Source organism: Pongo abelii, chromosome 23 (genome assembly GCF_028885655.2).
Source record: "Pongo abelii isolate AG06213 chromosome 23, NHGRI_mPonAbe1-v2.0_pri, whole genome shotgun sequence".
In the NCBI taxonomy this organism is placed as follows: domain Eukaryota; kingdom Metazoa; phylum Chordata; class Mammalia; order Primates; family Hominidae; genus Pongo; species Pongo abelii.
The window spans coordinates 1159060-1174783 of record NC_085929.1 but is presented as its reverse complement, the minus strand read 5'-3'; the positions used below and the strand labels follow the sequence as shown (position 1 = coordinate 1174783).

General features: G+C 43.5%; 1 long non-coding RNA gene across 1 annotated transcript; it reads right to left on the bottom strand.

Annotated features, from left to right (window-relative positions):
* Positions 1–2508: 2508 nt before the first annotated feature.
* On the bottom strand, positions 2509–7727 carry LOC134761180 (uncharacterized). The gene is made up of 2 exons (XR_010139484.1): positions 7309–7727; positions 2509–3560 (listed from the first exon to the last, which is right to left on the bottom strand). It is a non-coding gene; the product is annotated as an uncharacterized LOC134761180 (long non-coding RNA).
* Between the last annotated feature and the right edge of the window lie 7997 nt (positions 7728–15724).

Genomic DNA, 15724 nt, shown 5'->3' with positions numbered 1-15724 from the left:
AGAAAGAAAGAAAGAAAGAAAGAAAGAAAGAGAAAGAAAAAGAAAGAAAAAGAAAAAAAAAGAAAATTGACTCTCATATAATGATCTTTTCCACAGGTAGGTGGGTGACTCTCAGAACAAAATTCATTACATCTGTGAGACTGTAACTCTCCTAAGGGGACACAGTCAGCCAGAGAAGATTCATTTATGAATCCAGTTCACTGTTGAGATTGGGACTGGTGTACTTAGGCCCAACATACAAATTCTCATACCTGGAATCTGGACATATGTGGAGTTGTTCATCTCATCCCTGTCGCTTTCTACAGGGGGGATTGTGACATACATCTCTGCCCAGCTCCCGAGTATTTTAGCTCTGTTTCCTGTGCCCAGCTCACAGATGGGATTCTGACATATCACTGAAGCCAGCACCCAGGTAATGTAAGTTTTCTGTCTTTCATTAGTGCTACTCACAGGGGCTTTGTGATGTATTGCTGGGTCCCACATCCAGGTTATGTGATTCTTCTGCCGGTGTCCTGTCCACAATGGCCATTTTGACATATTGTTGCATCCGAAACCTAGATGATCTACCTCTCCTTCCTGAGCTTTGCCTAAGGGGACATTGTGAAATATCTATGTGCCCATCACCCATGTGGTGTGATTTTCTTCTCCTGCCTAGTCCCTGCTTAAAGAAGGGATTGTGCCATATCACTGTGCCCAGCACCTAGCTCATGTTACTCTTCTTTTGTGTTTTAGGATTTGTTTGGAAGGAGATTGTGATACATTGTTGGGTCCAAATCCTAGATGACATTACTCTGTTGACTTTGCCCTGCAAGCAGAAAGCACTGTGACACATTATTGGGCCCAACACCAAAGTGAGTCTCCTGCCTGAACCCTGCCTACAGCAATTTGTAATATATGGCATTGGGACATATCTCTGAGCCCATCAAGTATTTGACAAGACTCTACATTTTTAACAAAGGCTTTGCCCATAGGAGAGAGTGAGACATAACTTTAAGCCCAGAGAATAGGTGATGTTTCTTTTGTTTTTTGCTTGAGCCCCACATTGTGATGTATTTCTGGCCCCAACAACTGAGGGAAGGGAATCTCCTGCCTGGGTCTTGTCACAGGGAGCCTTGTGAAATATTTCCGCGTTCATCACCTTAAAGATGTGACCCTCATCTTCTGCCTTGGCCATGTTTACAGAAGGGAGAGTGAGTTATTGCTAGGCCCAGCACACAGATCATGTGATTCTGCATCCTGGTCTCTTCAGAGGGTTCATTTTGACGTATCTCTAGACTCATCAACTAGATGATGTGACGCTCCTCTTCTCCCTGAAACCTATCCATAATGGAGATTGTGAAATACAGCCTGGCACAGCACCTACATGATGGTACTCTCTTCTCATGTCTGGGTGCTGCCCACAGGGGTCATTGTGACTTATAGCTGGGTGCAGTCTTCAGGTGATGTAACTCTCCTCTATTTTTGGGCCCACACACCCAGGGCATTACCATATAGCTCTGCTCCTCTGACCTAGGTGATGTGACTCTCCTGTCTTTTATCTCCTCTTAGAGGGTATTGTGATATATTGCTTGGCCCAGAACCGAGGTGATGTGACCTTTTCTCTTGCCTGGGCCCTTCATACATGGTGTATGGTAACATATATCTTTGTTGAACACATAGGTGATGTGACTCTTCTGCATAGATCTTGCCAACAGGGGTATTATGACATACCTTTCTATTCATTGCCTAGGTGATGTGACTCTCTACTCTTATCTGGGCCCTTCCAAAAGAGGGGATTGTGACATATCACTGACCCTACCACCAAGGTGATGTGACTGTTCTCTTTTGCCTGGGTTTGCACATTTTGGGTATTTTGACATATCCCTGGGCCCAACACTTAGGGGATAAAAGGTTTATTCCTCTACCTTATACACAGAGAAACTTGTGACGTATTTCTGCATTCATCGCCAAGAAGATGTGACTCTTCTACCTGCATCCTGACCGCAGAGAGTATTGTGACGTATTGCTAGATCCAGCACCCAGATGATGTGACTCTGCTGCCTGGGTCCTAATTTGAGGAGTGGATTGCAACATACCCATGTCTGAGCATTCAGATAATGTGACTCTGTTGCCTGGTCCCTTTTCTCAGGGAAAGGACATATCCCTGAGCCAACGTCCAACTGATTTTACTCTCCTGCTCTCTTTCTATATGCAGGTGTAATTGTGACATATATCTTGGAGCACAACTCACAGGTGCAATAATGACTTTCATATGTCAAACTAGCCAATAGGAGAGATCCTGCTTCTCCTACCTACACTTAGGGAAATGGAAAAAAAAAATCCCTGGTTCTCCTCGTTAAGATCACCCACTCTCTCACATATTACATAAATCCCTCAGGTGGTACAGAGTCTCATCACAGGGCCCAGCACACAGGTGAAATTTTTTTCTCCTATTCACCCCCTGCACTTTCCTGACCATTATGATTTTCACCCTCACATATAAACAGAATCCACTGGTGAGGTCCTGAATTTCACACATGAATGCAGTTTATTGTTGGAATTGTGGCTCTCATATGTAAAGATCTGGCCACAGTTGGAATGGGAACTTCGTTATAAACCCAGCACATAGAAAGGTGATGATTCTCTTATCTGGACCCCGCCAATTGTAAAGATGTTGAGTCATATGTAGTCTTAAGGCCACGGGTTTGATCATGGGTCCACACCATCATGAAAATCTCAGAAAGAATTGAGACTGTCATGCATACCATATAAAACCCTCAGGTGCAACACAGGAAGTCCTAATAGGGCTCAGCACACAGTAATGTAATGACATTGGGATGCACACCCAGCCAACATTGAAGATTGTCGTTCTTTCACATGATCATATTTCACTTTTGAGGCTCTGAATGACATACTCTAAGGCAGTTTCAAAAGTTGAAAAATTGAGCATTTTTTTCCTGTGTCTTTTGGCTGCATAAATGTTTTCTTTTGAGCACTGTCTGGTCATACCCTTGGCCCACTTGTTGGTGGGGTTGTTTGCTTTTTTCTTGTAAATTTGTTTGAGTTCTTTGTAGATTCTGGATATTAGCCTTTTGTCAGATGAGTAGATTGTAAAAATTTTCTCCCATTCTGTAGGTTGTCTGTTCACTCTGATGGTAGTTTCTTTTGCTGTGCAGAAGATCTTTAGTTTAATTGGATCCCATTTGTCAATTGTGGCTTCTGTTGGCATTGCTTTTGGTGTTTTAGACATGAAGTCCTTGCCCATGCCTGTGTCCTGAATGGTATCGCCTAGGTTTTCTTCTAGGGTTTTTATGGTTTTAGGTCTAATATTTAAGTCTTTAATCCATCTTGAATTAATTTTTGTGTAAGGTGTAGGGAAGGGATCCAGTTTCAGCTTTCTACATATGGCTAGCCTGTTTTCCTAGCACCATTTATTAAAAAGGGAATCCTTTCCCCATTTCTTGTCTTTGTCACGTTTGTCAAAGATCAGATAGTTACAGATGTGTGGTATTATTTCTGAGGTCTCTGTTCTGTTCCATTGGTCTATATCTCTGATTTGGTACCAGTACCATGCTGTGCTGCTAAAAAACACATGCACACTTATGTTTATTGCGGCACTGTTCACAATAGCAAAGACTTGGAACCAATCTAAATGTCCAACAATGATAAGCTGGATTAAGAAAATGTGGTACATATACACCATGAAATACTATGCAGCCATAAAAAATCATGAGTTCATGTCCTTTGTAGGGACATGGATGAAGATGGAAACCATCATTGTCAGCAAACTATCGCAAGGACAAATAACCAAACACCGCATGTTCTCACTCCTAGGTGGGAATTGAACAAAGAGAACACTTGGACACAGGAAGGGGAACGTCACACACCGAGGCCTGTTTTGGGATGGGGGAGCGGGAAGGGATAGCATTAGAAGATATGCCTAATGTAAATGAGGAGATAATGGGAGCACCACACCAACATGGCACATGTATACATATGTAACAATCCTACACATTGTGCACATGTACCCTAAAACTTAAAGTACAATTAAAAAAAAGTTGAAAAACTGACTCTCGTGTGTGAGAATCACAGATGTGTTGATGACTCTCAGATCATGAGTCAGCATACCTGGGAATCTGTGATTTCAATTAGGGGAGAAAGTCTGCAGAGGAAATGGGGCTGCCATGCACAAATTTAGTCCACTATTGAGATAGTGACTTGTGTACTTAGATCAAACATACTGAAGGAGATCACTCTCATGCCTAAAACCAGAATATGTGAGTGATTAATCTCATCTCTGGAACTTCCTGCAGGTGTCATTGTGACAAATATACACATTTGTCCAGCACCTGAGTGATTAAACTCTTCTCTTTAAGCCCAGCTCACAAATAAAATAGGGGCATATCATTGGACCTAGAACGTAGGTGATGTGACTCTATTCTCTCGCCTTGGTGCTGCCCACAGGGAGCATTGTAACATATCATTGAACTTAACACCTAGGAGATTGGGGGCTCCTGCCTGAACTCTGCCCACAGGGAGGCTTGTAGCATATTTCTGCCTCCATCGCCAGATGATGTGACTCTCCTTTCTCCCTGCACCTTGCCCAAAGGAAAGATTGTGACATATCACTGGGCCTAGTAATCAGTAACCAGGTGATGTGTCTCTCCTGCCATGGCCTTACCCACAGGGAGTGTGGTGATATATCACTGAGCCCAATACTCAGGTGATTTGACTCTGCTGCGTGTACTCTGATTTCAGGAGGGGATTGTAACATATCCCCGGTGAGCACACAAGTGATGTGACTCCCTTCCTAGCCTCCAATCTCATAAAAGATTGTTACATATCCCTGGCCCAGCCTTAGGTATGTGACTCTCCTACCTGGTCCCTGCCATGAGGGAAGATATTGACAGATCTCTGGTGAAGCATCCAGGTGACGTGACTCTCCACCTCACTCCCTACCCAGAGGAGAGATTGAAACATATATCTTGGCCAGCTCACAGGAGTAATAATGACTCTCATACCTCAAACTTGCCACTAAGAGAAATGCTGTTTTTCCTAGTGAGGCTTTGGAAAATGGGTAGGTCCTAAGTCTTCTCTTTGTATGAAGGTCTTAGAGGAATACCTCTCTCTCTTATATTATATAAAGCCCTTAAATGGCACAAAGAGTGTTATCACAGGGATATGTTGCATAACCTAGGGGAGGGGCCCAGTTATATGTCACAATTAGCCCAGGGGACAAGGCACAGGCATGAGAAGGGAGTCCCATCACATGTGTGCTGACCTAAGTGATATATCATCATCCCCACTGTGGACAGATCTCAGTAAGAACAGGAGAGTCACATCATTCTAATAATGGTCTCAGAAATACATCACAATGACTCCCCTGGGCGGAAACAAGGGATAAGAGTCACATCACCTGTGGGCTAGGCCCAGAGATGTCACTCTTACTTCTGTGGGCATGTCTTAGGCTGGAGAGGAGAAACACATCACCTAAGCACTGGACAAAGAAATGCGTCACAAACTTTCTGATGAGCAAAGCACAGGTAAGAGAATAAAGCCATATCAAATAGTTCATGGGCTCAGAGATACGTCATTATGCTCCCTGTGGGCAGGGTTCAGGTAGGACACTCACATTACATTGGTGTTCGTTCAGCAATATGTCCCAATGCCTTCTAAGGACAGAGCCAAGACAAAAGAGTAAAATCATTTTGGTTTTTTACCCATCTATATGTCACAATCTCCCTCCGTGGGCAGAACCTAAAAAAAGGGAAGGGTCACATTAGCTAAATGCTGCACCTAGCGATAAGTCACAATTCAGCCTGTAAGCAGGGACTAGACAGAAGATAGAGTCACATCATCTGGTGACTGGTGCAGAGATATGCCACCATGCCTTGCACAGGAAAGACAGTCACATAACCGGAATATTAGGTTCACTGGTATGTCCCAGTGCCTCTTGTGAGCATTCCAAGGCAGGAGAGGAGGCTCACATTACCTGTGTGCAAGACCCAGTGATATGTCACACAGAGGAGTACAACTGGCTTGCATATTGTGTAAACAATGTGCATATGGTAGACAAATTGTCACCACAGGACTCAGCAGACTGGTGACATTATGCTTCTCAGATGCACACCCCACCAATATTCAGGATGGTCTCTATCACAAGTGGAGAGAGCCCACTCTTGAGGTCCTGAATTACACATGCAGACACAGTCCACAATTGGGATTGTGACTTTTATATGTGAACACCCAGCCACAGGTGGGATGGTGACTCATTTTTAAACACAGCTCATAGGCAGTTAAGAACTCTTATTTGGACGAAGGCAATTAGAAAGATGTTGACTGTCATAACAGGGCTTAAACTAAAGGTACAAGGAGGGGGCCGTGCCTGCTTAGGGTTTCAGAGAGGATTGTTACATTCATGCATACTCTATAAAGGCTTCATGTGGTGAAGAGAGTGTCCTGACAGGACCCAGAAAAAGGTGAGATTGTGACACTCATATCTGCTCTGAGCCAAGAGTAAAAATTGTCATCTTTTCACATGAACACGGCCCACTGTTGAGGTTCTGAATCTCACACCAAGAGGCAGTTGAAAATTGAACAATTGACTCTCATAAGTGGATGCGATCCATGTTGGAGTTAGTGACTCTAAAACCAGCATTCAGTAAACACGTGAGGCTGTGACTCCATTAAGGGGCCACAATCCTCGGGAAAGACTGAAGCTGCCGTGAACAGATCCAATGCACCACTGAGACTGTGACTTGAACACTTAGATCCAACATACAGAATGTGTTTGCTCTCACACCTAGATATGGGACATGTGCAGGATTGTTAGTCTCAACTCTGGACTTTCCTGGAAGTGTAACTGTGAAATATATCTCGACCCAGCTCCTGAGTGATTTGAGTCTTCTGCCTAGCCCAGCCCATAGATATAATTGTGACATTATTTAACCCAGCACTTATGTGAGGTGCCTTTGTTCTCTTGCCTTGGCATTGCCCTTAGGGCTCATTGTGACATATCTCTTGGTCTTACACACAGTTAATGTGAGTCTCCTCTTTTGCCTTGGCCCTGCCTACAAGGGATATTTTGACGTATCCCTGGGCCCCACACTCAGGTCATGTGACTTTCCTGCGTGGAGCTTGCAACATGGGACATTGTGACATATTGTTGGGTCCAACACTTAGGTCATGAAAGTCTACGGTGTGGGCCCTGGCTATAAAAGACATTGAAATATATCTCTGTGCTCATCACCCAGGTGTTGTGACTCTCTTCTCCTGCCTGGTCCCTGCTTACAGAAAGAATTTTGGTATGTTGCTGGGCTCAACTCTTACCTGACGTGTCTCCTTTCTTCTTTCTAGATTCTTCCATCAGAGAAGATTGTGACATATCACTGGGCTTCTCGCATAGGTGATTTGACTCTCCTACCTGGGCCCTCCTTTTAAAAAGTGATGTGTCTCTCCTCTACTGCTTTGTCTCTGCTTTAGGGTGGATTACTATGTATGAGTGGAACAAACACCTAGAAGATGTGACGCTCCTCTCCTACCTGGGTCCTGCATACCTTGTGTATTGTGACATATGGCTGGATCCAACACTTAGAACTCTGCTGAATGGGCTTTGCCCTCAGGAGTATTATGACACACCTTTTCATTCATCACCTGGGTTATGTGACCCTCCTCTTCTGCCTGGGTCCTGTCAAAAGGAGAGATTGTGACAAATCACTGGGACAAGCACCCACATGATGTGACTCTCCTCTTTTGCCTGGGCACTGCATATTTTGGATATTGTGACATACTGCTGGGCATAATACCTATGGAATTGATGGCTAGTGCATGAGCCCTGTTCCCAGGGGGCCTTGTGACTTCTCTCGGCATCCATCACATAGAAAAAGTGCCTGCACCCTGCCTACTAAGAAGATTATAACAGATCACTTGTCCTAGCAACCAAGTGATGTGAGTCTCCTCTCCTGCCTTGGTGCTGCTTGCAGGGGACATTATAACATATCACTTGGTGCTGCACCCATGTTTTGTAATTTTTCTGCCAGGGCCCTACCAAATATGCTATATTGCTGGGTCCAACGCCCAGGTTATGCAGCTCTCCTGCCTGGGCTCTGCCTACAGGGGACATTGTGACATACCTCTGCACCCATCACTCAGGTGATGTGACTTTCTTATGCTGACTGATTCCTGCTCAAGTGGGGATTTTGACATATCAATGGAGGCAGCACCTAGCTGATGTAACTATTCTCTTCTGCCTAGGTTCTTCCTGCAGTGGAAATTGTGACATATCACGGGGCTTAACACCAAAGTGACATTAGTTTTTCCTTTTGTTCTTCCCTCAGAAGACATTGTAACATATTGCTGGGCTCAGCACTAAAACGATGTTAGTTTCCTGTCTGGACCCTGCATACAGGAGTCCCTGTGACATATCTCTTGACTCATCAACTATTTGATGTGACTCTTCTCTGTTCCCTGGGCTTTGCCTATAGGAAAGCATCAGCCTGGGCTCCAGAGTCAGCCACCCATCCGTGCACAGACAAGGAGAGGTCTCATTAAGCTTCAGCACAGTCTGGGACCCTAGCTTTTTTTGTAACGATTTGTTCGGCATGAAGCCCACTAACGAGGGCCTTTCAAGACTGGACTCAAGGAAAATGAAAAGGTCAACTTGTTTTGGCGACTATCTGTTGTTTTTCAATAACTGTTTGTCAGAAACAGTGATGGATGAATTCCACAAGGGGCTCATACAACCTGTTCCAGGACTTAGTGCCCATTGTTTCTGTCCATGTTCATTGATTTCAAATTTAATATTTAACTTTTCCTCCTCATTCAGTCTCAATTTGACACTTAATTGTAGAAAAAATATTTTTACAGATATACTGGGAAGGCACAAGTGGTATAGATTACAGACACATGGTAAGTAGAGGAGAATGAAAACCACAATTAATGAAAACCACACCCACCATGGCCAACGCCAATGCCAGTTTGACCGCCAGTCCATGATGGGGTCCTGACGGTTAGATTCTAACTGTTTTACTTGTCCTTGCATGTCTTGGGCAAGGAGAGTAATATTGTGAGAACTCTCAGGGATACACACACAACATTCAGTATGCAGCAAGGTTCAAAGCCCTCCTTGGGCTGCTGCAAGCATACCAAATGCCATTCGATTTTGCAACACAACAGTACGCAGCTAAGCAAATTCTTCTAACAACAGAAGTCCAGTGCTGCTATCATTAAGAGATTTTTCTACATGTAGGCTTAATATTTTCATTTATTGCTGAAGCAGGATTGTACCCGGGGCAGCGGAAGAATACTGTGATAGGGTACCACCACCAGGGATTCTGGCACGTTCATAACCAGCTATGTTTGTAAGCATCTAGATTACTGGAGACGGGAATATTATCCCGGATGGCGAATGGAATTAATGGCACCTTCAAGTGAATCTCCCCATCCAATATTGGGACAGGTAAGGCCACCCATAGGATCTGCATACCCAGAGGGCCCCCCAGTATGCAACAATGGTTTTACTATAACTATAGTGTATTAACATGTTATTAAAGTAGCAAAGGAAGTCCAGGTTGGATTGCAAGTGTTGTGTTGGCCCCACTGGTAACGACAGAGCCATTCAGAAATGATGGCAAGAATAATTCTCCAAGGTAGTCCATTTCCTGTGGCCTCTGGCAACTTGATGCATAGCCAGCATTGACTGCAGTTGGCTTCTGTTGCAGCGGTTGCTGCCCAGTTGATGAACTCATTCTTGGTCTCAGACATGATCACCCAGGTACTGATTACTAGCAGAGAGGTTATTCTCTGTAACAACAAAAATGAAGGGGAACATGATATTGTTTTTCATTTTTAGGAAATTGTACTACCCCTTTATTTTCTGCTCCCATAGCTAAAATGTCACCAGCCTTAGGGGCGGGATCTGATGGAGGCTATATCCATATTTTGGCTCCAGGATTTAACCTACCTATACCAGTGGATCTGAATTTCCCAGTTCTGTACATAGCCTCTCTTGAGGCAGAGATTTCCTCAGGGTTTAATAGTTAACAAGGTACCAGGTACCACTGAAAATTGAGCAACCCACATCTGCAGTCTTGTAACAAAAGAATCTGGGGTGATATTGTGTAAAGTGAACTTTAACTCTTCCCGATAATCACTATCAACTATACCACCATACATTATAATGTGTCTCATTGCCAGGCTTGAAAGTGTTGTAATCTATTCACCCACATACCAGTTTGCATTTATGATGGAAACTTTTGCCTGTTGATCTTCCTGCTGATTTGTCTGTTGAGAGAAAGCAGAGATGCATGAGCATCAATATGGAAAACAGCAATAATGGTAGTGTGTGCCAGTATTCAGATATCTTCCTATTATTGTTTTCTCCAAAACTCTTTATTCACAATTCACCATTTGTTTAATTGCCATTTGGGCATCTAGGTAGTAAGACCATTTTCTGCTGACCAAGAGTCGGTATACAAGTAGAAAATCCCTCTGGCCTCCTCCTGAATAGCTCGGAGGACGGCTTCTAGTTCAGCCAGCTGGCTGCTCACACCCCACCCTTCATCAGAAATGCTTATGTTTTTAACAGGATTATAAACCACGGCCTCCCAGCATCGGGTCCCATCAATGTCTTTAGTGGAACCATCAGTAAACCAAGCGTGTTTCTGATCCTCTTGGTTTAGTTCTTTAAAGGATTTGCCCCATTGGGCAGGGGAGGTTTCCTCCCCTATCTGCAGGACTTACTCGGTGATTTCCTGAGTTGGCAAGGTTTGCACATCCTGATGGAAAAATGATACCCCTTTTTAATTCCAGCTTAGCCTGGTCTTGTAAGTACCACTTCCATTTTATGATGCTTTCTTGAGTGTACCCTATCCAATGGGTTTTGAGGGAGCTCATTACCCAAGTCAAGATAGGAATTTGGGGCCTCATAAAAACATCATGATTGTCAAGATGGCCGAATAGGAACAGCTAAGGTTTACAGCTCCCAGCGCGAGCGACGCAGAAGATGGGTGATTTCTGCATTTCCATCTGAGGTACCCTGTTCATCTCACTAGGGAGTGCCAGACAGTGGGCACAGGTCAGTGGGTGAGCGCACCATGCACCAGCCGAAGCAGGGGCGAGGCATTGCCTCGCTCGGGAAGCGCAAGGGGTCAGGGAGTTCCCTTTCCAGGGGTGACAGACGGCACCTGGAAAATCGGGCCACTCCCACCCGAATACTGTGCTTTTCCGACGGGCTTAGGAAACGGTGCCCCAGGAGAGTATAGCCCGCACCTGGCTCAGAGGGTCCTATGCCCACGGAGTCTCGCTGATTGCTAGCACAGCAGTCTGAGATCAAACAGCAAGTCGGCAGCGAGGCTGGGGGAGGGGCGCCCGCCATTGCCCAGGCTTGCTTAGGTAAACAAAGCAGCCAGGAAGCTTGAACTGGGTGGAGCCCACCACAGCTCAAGGAGGCCTGCCTGCCTCTGTAGGCTCCACCTCTGGGGGCAGGGCACAGACAAACAAAAAGACAGCAGTAACATCTGCAGACTTAAATGTCCCTGTCTGACAGCTTTGAGGACAGCAGTGGTTCCCCCAGCATGCAGCTGGAGATCTGAGAACGGGCTGGCTGCCTCCTCAAGTGGGTCCCTGACCCCTGAAACCTGAGCAGCCTAACTGGGAGGCACCCCCCAGCAGGGGCAGACTGACACCTCACACGGCTGGCCAGGTACTCCAACAGACCTGCAGCTGAGGGTCCTGTCTGTTAGAAGGAAAACTAACAGAAAGGACATCCACACCAAAAACCCATCTGTACATCACCATCATCAAAGACCAAAAGTAGATAAAACCACAAAGATGGGGAAAAAACAGAGCAGAAAAACTGGAAACTCTAAAAAGCAGAGTACCTCGCCTCTTCCAAAGGAACGCAGTTCCTCACCAGCAACGGAACAAAGCTGGACGGAGAATGACTTTGACGAGCTGAGAGAAGAAGGCTTCAGACGATCAAATTACTCCGAGCTACAGGAGGATATTCAAACCAAAGGCAAAGAAGTTGGAAACTTTGAAAAAAATTTAGAAGAAAGTATAACTAGAATAACCAATACAGAGAAGTGCTTAAAGGAGCTGATGGAGCTGAAAACCAAAGCTCGAGAATTACGTGAAGAATGCAGAAGCCTCAGGAGCCGATGCGATCAAATGGAAGAAAGGGTATCAGCCCTGGAAGATGAAATGAATGAAATGAAGCGAGAAGGGAAGTTTAGAGAAAAAAGAATAAAAAGAAACGAGCAAAGCCTCCAAGAAATGTGGGACTATGTGAAAAGACCAAATCTACGTCTGATTGGTGTACCTGAAAGTGACAGGGAGAATGGAAACAAGTTGGAAAACACTCTGCAGGATATAATCCAGGAGAATTTCCCCAATCTAGCAAGGCAGGCCAACATTCAGATTCAGGAAATACAGAGAACACCACAAAGATACTCCTCGAGAAGAGCAACTCCAAGACACATAATTGTCAGATTCACCAAAGTTGAAATGAAGGAAAAAATGTTAAGGGCAGCCAGAGAGAAAGGTCGGGTTACCATCAAAGGGAAGCCCATCAGACTAACAGCGGATCTCTCGGCAGAAACCCTACAAGCCAGAATAGAGTGGGGGCCAATATTCAACATTCTTAAAGAAAAGAATTTTTAACCCAGAATTTCATATCCTGCCAAACTAAGCTTCATAAGTGAAGGAGAAATAAAATACTTTACAGACAAGCAAATGCTGAGAGATTTTGTCACCACCAGGCCTGCCCTAAAAGAGCTCCTGAAGGAAGCGCTAAACATGGAAAGGTGCAACCGGTACCAGCCACTGCAAAATCATACCGAAATGTAAAGACCATCGAGACTAGGAAGAGACTGCATCAACTAATGAGCAAAATAACCAGCTAACATCATAATGACAGGATCAGATTCACACATAACAATATTAACTTTAAATGTAAATGGACTAAATGCTCCAATTAAAAGACACAGACTGGCAAATTGGATAAAGACTCAAGACCCATCAGTGTGCTGTATTCAGGAAACCCATCTCACGTGCAGAGACACACATAGGCTCAGAATAAAAGGATGGAGGAAGATCTACCAAGCAAATGGAAAACAAAAAAAGGCAGGGGTTGCAATCCTAGTCTCTGATAAAACAGACTTTAAACCAACAAAGATCAAAAGAGACAAAGAAGGCCATTACATAATGGTAAAGGGATTAATTCAACAAGAAGAGCTAACTATCCTAAATATATATGCACCCAATACAGGAGCACCCAGATTCATAAAGCAAGTCCTGAGTGACCTACAAAGAGACTTAGACTCCCACACATTAATAATGGGAGACTTTAACACCCCAGTGTCAACATTAGACAGATCAACGAGACAGAAAGTCAACAAGGATACCCAGGAATTGAACTCAGCTCTGCACCAAGCAGACCTAATAGACATCTACAGAATTCTCCACCCCAAATCAACAGAATATACATTTTTTTCAGCACCACACCACACCTATTCCAAAATTGACCATATCCTTGGAAGTAAAGCTCTCCTCAATAAATGTAAAAGAAGAGAAATTATAACAAACTATCTCTCAGATCACAGTGCAATCAAGCTAGAACTCAGGATTAAGAATCTCACTCAAAACCGCTCAACTACGTGGAAACTGAACAACCTGCTCCTGAATGACTACTGGGTACCTAACGAAATGAAGGCAGAAATAAAGATGTTCTTTGAAACCAACGAGAACCAAGACACACCATACCAGAATCTCTGGGATGCATTCAAAGCAGTGTGTAGAGGGAAATTTATAGCACTAAATGCCCACAAGAGAAAGCAGGAAAGATCCAAAATTCACACCCTAACATCACAATTAAAAGAACTAGAAAAGCAAGAGCAAACACATTCAAAAGCTAGCAGAAGGCAAGAAATAACTAAAATCAGAGCAGAACTGAAGGAAATAGAGATGCAAAAAACCCTTCAAAAAATAAATGAATCCAGGAGCTGGTTTTTTGAAAGGATCAACAAAATTGATAGACCGCTAGCAAGATTAATAAAGAAAAAAAGAGAGAAGAATCAAATAGATGCAATAAAAAAGATAAAGGGGATATCACCACCGATCCCACAGAAATACAAACTACCATCAGAGAATATTACAAACACCTCTACGCAAATAAACTAGAAAATCTAGAAGAAATGGATAAATTCCTCAACACATACACCCTCCCAAGACTAAACCAGGAAGAAGTTGAATCTCTGAATAGACCAATAACAGGAGCTGAAATTGTGGCAATAATCAATAGCTTACCAACCAAAAAAAGTCCAGGACCAGATGGGTTCACAGCCGAATTCTACCAGAGGTACAAGGAGGAGCTGGTACCATTCCTTCTGAAACTATTCCAATCAATAGAAAAAGAGGGAATCCTCCCTAACTCATTTTATGAGGCCAGCATCATCCTGATACCAAAGCCTGGCAGAGACACAACAAAAAAAGAGAATTTTAGACCAATATCCTTGATGAACATTGATGCAAAAATCCTCAATAAAATAGTGGCAAACAGAATCCAGCAGCACATCAAAAAGCTTATCCACCATGATCAAGTGGGCTTCATCACTGGGATGCAAGGCTGGATCAATATACGCAAATCAATAAATGTAATCCAGCATATAAACAGAACCAAAGACAAAAACCACATGATTATCTCAATAGATGCAGAAAAAGCCTTTGACAGAATTCAACAACCCTTCATGCTAAAAACTCTCAATAAATTAGGTATTGATGGGATGTATCTCAAAATAATAAGAGCTATTTATGACAAACCCACAGCCAATATCATACTGAATAGGCAAAAACTGGAAGCATTCCCTTTGAAAACTGGCACAAGACAGGGATGCCCTCTCTCACCACTTCTATTCAACATAGCGTTGGAAGTTCTGGCCAGGGCAATTAGGCAAGAGAAGGAAATAAAGGGTATTCAATTAGGAAAAGAGGAAGTCAAATTGTCTCTGTTTGCAGATGACATGATAGTATATCTAGAAAACCCCATCGTCTCAGTCCAAAATCTCCTTAAGCTGATAAGCAACTTCAGCAAAGTCTCAGGATACAAAATCAATGTACAAAAATCACAAGCATTCTTATACATCAATAACAGACAAACAGAGAGCCAAATCATGAGTGAACTCCCATTCACAATTGCTTCAAAGAGAATAAAATACCTAGGAATCCAACTTACTAGGGATGTGAAGGACCTCTTCAAGGAGAACTACAAACCACTCCTCAAGGAAATAAAAGAGGATACAAACAAATGGAAGAACATTCCATGCTCATGGGTAGGAAGAATCAATATCATGAAAATGGCCATCCTTCCCAAGGTAATTTACAGATTCAATGCCATCCCCATCAAGTTACCAATGACTTTCTTCACAGAATTGGAAAAAACTACTTTAAAGTTCATATGGAACCAAAAAAGAGCCTGCATCGCCAAGTCAATCCTAAGCCAAAAGAACAAAGCTGGAGGCATCACACTACCTGACTTCAAACTATACTACAAGGCTACAGTAACCAAAACAGCATGGTACTGTTACCAAAATAGAGATATAGATCGATGGAACAGAACAGAGCCGTCAGAAATAATGCCACATATCTACAACTATCTGATCTTTGACAAACCTGACAAAAACAAGAAATGGGGAAAGGATTCCCTATTTAATAAATGGTGCAGGGAAAACAGGCTAGCCATATGTAGAAA